This window comes from Sorghum bicolor, chromosome 6 (genome assembly GCF_000003195.3).
Source record: "Sorghum bicolor cultivar BTx623 chromosome 6, Sorghum_bicolor_NCBIv3, whole genome shotgun sequence".
NCBI lineage: Eukaryota > Viridiplantae > Streptophyta > Magnoliopsida > Poales > Poaceae > Sorghum > Sorghum bicolor.
Genome location: NC_012875.2, coordinates 47,703,895 through 47,711,035, shown reverse-complemented (window position 1 = coordinate 47,711,035; position 7,141 = coordinate 47,703,895).

The window sequence follows — 7,141 nt, the reverse complement described above, 5'->3', positions numbered from 1 at the left end:
TAGACAGGTTCTAAGCAATTGATGTGATTATTTTTAATTCGAATGCTCTAGTAGATAAAGCAAATGGCAGGTGGAGCGATGATGCGTTTGTTAGGAATCCATATTCTTTTAGAAATGTTTCAAATCCATACTCTATCTACAAATGTTTCTCCATAAAATCGTTTGGCTAGCTCGCTGGCTCTCGTTGGAGTCTTGAAACTAGAATTATGACAAATCATATTTTAGATGTTTCTCTGGATTGGTACAAAATGAGAAGCTGTTTCAAGTGATTCTGCCTAAAATATTAGTACTCTGCTTGTAATGTTCTGCAACGATTTTAATGATTTATTTTATTTTATTTACCAAATGCATTATAGGTTAGGGATCCAAATTTCTCGGGTGGAGAGTCCATACATCATACTCCCTTCATCCTAGAATGTATGGCGTAATGAGATGCATGTTGATTAAACTTTTTCAACTTTAACTAAATTTATAAAAAAATCGTATAATGTTTTATATCTTTAAATAAATTTATTATGATAACATATTCAACAATCTTCCTAATAACACTAATTATATATTACAAATATTAATATTCTTTTATAATTGGTCAAAGTTCTAATGAGAATAACTTATATTCTGGGACATATATACTGAGGCCTTGTTTAGTTCACCCCAAAAACTAAAAAGTTTTCAAGATTCCCCATCACATCGAAGGATTAAATATAGACGAAAACAAAAACTAATTGTATAGTTTAGCTGTAAATCGCGAGACGAATCTTTTGATCCTAGTTAGTTCATGATTGGATAATATTTGTCACAAACAAACGAAAGTGCTACGATATCGAAATCCAAAAATTTTTTACATCTAAACAAGGCCTGAGTACTCCACCCATGCGTCTGAGTCAGCCAGGTAGATCATTAGGAGTACGTCGCTCTCGGTCTTGGTATACTTTAATCCATGGTACCACAGGTGTCAATCATCAGACGGGCGAATATGGCAAGGTGACGAGGTTGCGACCGTGCAGGGACATTTCCATATGCGGTAGATCCGGATCCGGCCTTTCCAGATTGACACCGTACTATTCCCCTTTGTTCTACGCTGCCGCTCCACTCAAAGTTGCCAGCCGCAGGGTTCAAGGAAAGTTGCACGTTACTTTGCGAGAAAAATGTCTCTTCCGGCCGCAGGTAGAGGGTGACGTACGTGCTTAATTAACGATTTTTTTTTGAACCGATTGGCCAATCAGATGATGATAACGTAACAGGCCCATTATCCCGTCCCTCTAGTTTTAAGAATCAGACTTGATATCCAAACAAAGTCAGCGTTTGCTGCCAGTTTTTGCCAGATTCTTAAAAACAAAAAAAAATGATACTTATCTTTTGCCCCACTGACACTACAGGATTCGGACAATTTGCCTGGTGCCTAAAACACCAGGCAAAGGTCAAAAAACACCCGACAACTAATTTGCCTCGTGCAACACCCGGCAAACAACACCCGGCACTAGGCAAATAAATTATTTACCGGGTGTCCGATAAAAAACACCAGGCAAATCATTTTGCACCAGGCAAATCTCGCGTTTCCTGTAGTGTGAGCAATAAGTGAAGTCAGATTCTTAAAATCTAGGAGATTTAAACACCCCCCAACAGTTTTTACTTAGAATCCAGATTTTTTATAAACTAAAGGTAAAAACTTGTAAGTCCATGTGGCTGCCCGTGTCCGACATGATAGGCGTGCATGCGCTTCGCCACTTTTGAGATGACGAGGGAGCTACACCGGTAGTCCGGCAGGGTAAATACTTTCTCAGTTGCTTTGTAACTTGTAAGTGCTGCTATAATATTTATGCAAATCAAATTATCTTAAACTTAACTAAATTTATAAAAAAAATATTAACTATCTTCAAATAAGTTTATTATAAAAATAGATTCAATGTTCTATCATAATGATACTAATCATGTATCATAAAAGTTAATATTTTATTGTGTATATTTGGTCAAATTTATATTTAAAAAGGAAGGAGAGAGAGAGAGAGAGTGGGTTCATAGTGATTTGATGTTGAGGTAGCGAATCCCATATAGCTACACTATTACGGACACTAAAGTCCAATAACAATACATAATAATCACATAAAAATTAATGTATATATATCATTATACTTAAATAGACATTCAGTAATACTTAAAGAACGATATATAACAGACAACTTTAAATTAAGGAAAGAAACATAATCATCATAAATAACAATTCGCTATCACTAGTAGAAGCAAAAACTTCAATAGTCTCATGCAGAGATAGATCTAGCGGTTAGGCAGGGGGCTCAAGCCCCTCTACCGCCGCTGATCCCATGAAGGCCCTCTAGAGCCTCTCTAATTTTTTTTTTGCCATAATTGCTTTGAGGAGAGGATGGAGGTTAAAGATCCGTCCATAGTCTTATGTTGGTTAAAATATGGGTCTGAGCACACTCGCGCAGAGAAAGATCCCCGTATCAGTAGCCTCTGTCTTCTTCGGCTATTTTGTCGTCAACATGAATCATAGTGTCATGTATGATTAATTCATCTTTTTATAACTGCACAAACTATATGCATCTCAAACAATAGATCCCTCTACTATTTGAGACCTGCATATATGCCTATATTTTTCTTGAGCTCAGAACCTATACAACCACTTGCTTTACAAGCTGCAAATGTCCCCAAGCATGACCACCAGCCATGGATGCCCCAAATTTAAACCAATTACTATCGGTGGATATAGAAAAACTATAGACAACGGGTATATATATATATATATATATATATATATATATATATATATATATATATATATATATATATATATATATATATATATGAGCCTGGCAGACTAAATAAATGTCTCAAACCCAATGTATATTAAGAAAAACATGACACTTTGACAAACAAGGAAAAGTAAAATGGTTGTTTTTTAAAAAACTTCTTCGTTAACCATAGATTACAGACACAAATGGCCACAAATTAACACATACGTACAATCACCCCTTAAGAATGTCTACACAAATTCTACTTCTGTGAGCATCTTCAAAAGAGTGATAGACATATTTTGATATTGACAAAGTCAGTGTAAGTGTATCTTTATTGACGGACATATTGGATAAGATAATATCATTAAATTATAGAATAAATCAAACATAAGTACATGTACCAAGTTAAGAACTTAAAATTAGGTAGACATGTTCTAAGGGCATGTTTGGATGACATTTGAACTATCATAATACGGATATGTATAGGATCATTAAAATCAGGTTTATGGGTTTCAATAATTAAGGTGCTTAGATACCTAGATTATTTTTTATTACAGTAAGAAATATCTATAATAATCACCAAAAAGTAGGTCTCACTTAGATTATATGATTATTGCAATCTAGATTTTGATTATAATAATCTAGCATATTTGGATCACAATTAGATTATTTTTATTGATTATTATAATCATAATAATGGATCTAAACATAGTCTAAAGGTAGCTCTAACAACGAGTTATGAGCTAGTACAAATCATATTATTTCATATTTTAATAGAAGTGATAGAAAATCTATCTATCGATCAAGAGCTAGTCGATCTTCTTCATATATATATTTCAAGGTTACGTGAAAGTATTACGTGAGTCTATTAATGCTATGATCTATGTGATAAAGTTAGAATCATTAGAGAAGTTGTCTTAGAACTAGTAATTTAGCTTATACCATTGAGATACCCTAAGTAATCGATGCGATTGTTTTTTTAATTCAAATGCTTTATAGTAGTAAAGCATGCCAAATGGAACGAGACTAGGTTAGGGTTCCGATTTCTCGAGTGTAGGGTGTAGCCCATGCATGTGAGCACCCATCATGCGGCGATGCCGCGGTGCCGTCCGACTCAGCCAGGTAGACAGACTCCTAAAAATAGGAGTCCTTGACCACGCTGCGGTCACCGTCATTAGGATTAGGGATACGACGCTCTCGGTCTTGGTATACTTTAATTTGATTAACCCTTGGCAGCACAAGTGTCGATCATCAGATGGGTGAATACGGCAAGGTGACGAGGTTGCGGGCGTGCAGGAACATTTCCATATGCGGCAGATCCGCTTTTTCCAGGTTTATATTTTCCTTGGGCCTTGTTTAGTTAAAAAAAATAGATTTTCCGTCATATCAAATCTTGTGGCGAGCATTAAATATAGATAAAAATAATAAGTAATTACACAGTTTGACTGTAATTTAAGAGATGAATTTTTTGAGTCTAATTAAATTATAATTGGACAATATTTGTTAAATACAAACAAAAATACTATAATATCTACTTTGAAAAAAAATTAGAACTAAACAAGCCCTTGGTCCAACGCCGCCGAGCCCGAGCTCCAAAGTTGCCAGCCACAGGGTTCAAGGAAAGTTGCACGAGAAACTGTCTTCCGGCTGCAGGTTAAAGGTTGCGTACGAATGATCAATCATAACAGTGCTGAACAACAGAGCAAGTACAGCCTCTAAAATTGAATACGTACTGTACGTCGGCTGCACCATTTCCCTACCTGCGACTCTGCACGTCCATGTTGCTGCCCGTGGCCGAGATGATCGGTGTGCGTGCGCTGCGCCACTTTTTGATATGGCGAGGGCGAGCTATCGGCAGCCAAGCGTGACGCCCCGATTCACCACGCGATCACCGGGTACAAAGTGGATAATACCAAAATCAGTCTTTCAAAATCCAAACGACAGCGGCGACCAGCTAATTATAACAAGGATTAGCGAGGACTAACAACATTTGATCTTGGTTATTTTATTCTACCCTTTAATTTTTTGTAATTTGTAAATCTTGGTTCTGATTCTGAATTAGTTCATGTCCCAATTGTTTAGGCACTAGAGTTTTTTCTTGTTCAATTTTTATCAAGTGCTTTGTACTCATATAGTTATTTTTTGTAATTTAGCCCAAGTGTTAAAATTTTAGAATGTTACATAAGAGTATCTCCAAGAGTTATCTAAACATTTCTTCTAAAAAATCCATATTTCTCAACTCCTAAAAAGTGTTTGGGAGAAAAAATGAAGGTCTTCTCCAATAGTTCCTAATATTTGACTTCTAAAAAAATCAAATATTGGTTCCACTTGGCGTTTTTTTCCTGTGGTCTTTTTTTTTTCTCACGTGGTGGTTTCGGTAGCATCTTCTACTTCTGAAAGTCTGAAACTCACCAGTCACTACTTACTAGGAGAGACGAAATTAACACATCGAAGAAAAGTGCGAACGTGGACAAGATAAATGCGTGGGGCTGCTGGTAATGTGAAACCGAAGCGTGTGTCATCTCGGTCGATCGAGCAATTAATTAATCAGGGCTCCATCGACAAAGCACGGCAAAAGAACGCGGGCAACAGGAGACACCGCGCGAAGGGAGAATTTGGTGTCGAGGGAAGGATGCGCGCAGTTGGAGGTGCGCGTAAAGTTACGCGGATTGCCTCTATTTTTCCGAACTGCGTAAATTTTAGAAGTCAAGATTAGAAGTTGTTGGAGAGAAGTTTTTCTTCATCTTTCTAAAAACTAAGGATTAGGAGGGAGTTTAGGAAACTCTTGGAGATGCTCTAAGAAACATTTACCGAGGATTGTGAAAAAAAATAAAAAAGATAAGAAGTTTTTCTATATAAGAGGGGAGGCTGAGCGCTCTGAGTCGCGAGGGCCGAGGGGTCTGGGGCAAGTCGATAGCAGCACAAGTGCCAATCATCAGATCAATGCCCTCCAACCCAGTAGAGTATCTAACACACCCAATTCTAAACCAAATGTAGTTCCCACTTCCCTTCGTATTGTTAATGGTCGGAGGTCATGAAAACTAATATTCCAGGACAATATAAGACACGACATGAATGCATAGGATTAGGATGAAAATCACTTAAATGAAATGAATTTCACTAGAATAGAACAAAAATCAATAAAGTTTTTTGATTGGATAGAAATAGAAATGATTCAATCTAGCTGAATAAAACTTGCAATCTGATTAAACATAATTGCCAATAGCTATGACATGCAGGGATGGATCAGATAGCAGGCGGATCTAGGATTTTTATGTAGGGTATTGCCGGATCAAAATGTTATATCTAAACCGGTAAAACCATTTAGCGATCCAATAAGCAATATTATGCATACATTAGATAGCAAACCCTTCGCAGTATCTAGCCTCGACGCCATGGCTCCATGGCTCCGCCTCCAGCCTCCACGTGAGGCGTGATGCTGTCGTGACCGCTGACCAGCCGAGGATGCTTGGTCTTCGTGGCCAGGGCTCAGTGTGCAGCGTTTGAAGCGTGTTCCGATCCATTTGTCCGACGGATCCATGCATGATGTGACGCTGCAAATAGCAGTGCATGAGTCGATGACTACTAGAGGATAGTTGGATTGTGGTGACCGTGAATCAAGCAGTAGATCCTGCTTGCGCATGTGGTGGCAATTCCATACTTGCGAATGTGTGATTGACTCAGTATATATAAACTCATATATTTAGTACTGTGCATGACTCAATCGCTATAAACTCTTATATTTAGTATTGTGCATGGCTCAATCGCAGGGTATGTCGTGGCATATACGGCATACCCTATAGATCCGCCAATGAGATAGCATGATGAATGAAATACGGTATATATGGAGATGGAGGGTTATTAAATAAAAAAGGCAAGACATGGACTCATACAGAAATGAACCTAACCTATAGGGACTAAACAGAGGATTTTAAATACTCGATGAATAAAGGGCATCTTAGGAAGGGCATCAAGCGCTTAACTGCAAATGTGGGTCCTTTGCTTCATTTCGAAACCCGGTATAGAAGCACACAAAAAAACACCCTTTTAACCTAAAATTACTAAAAAAGATATATCCTAAACTTTTTTTAGAAACTAATCCTTTAAGTTATGCCATAGGCTTTTGTGCGAGTGGAGCTCGTTCGCTTATCTTATAAACTGTATTTTTTCTCTCAGCCAACAATGTTTTTCTCTCACAATAAATAGGCGAACAGTATTTTTAGACATGACTTTTCAAATCAGCGGACAATCAGTTGTCTATATTAAGTTTGACTATATTTATAAGAAATTGGTGACATTTTTGTATAAGTTATTGTATTATGAAAAATATATTTAATGATTAATCTATATTTATTACATAATATAAATATTAGTAATCTTATCTATAT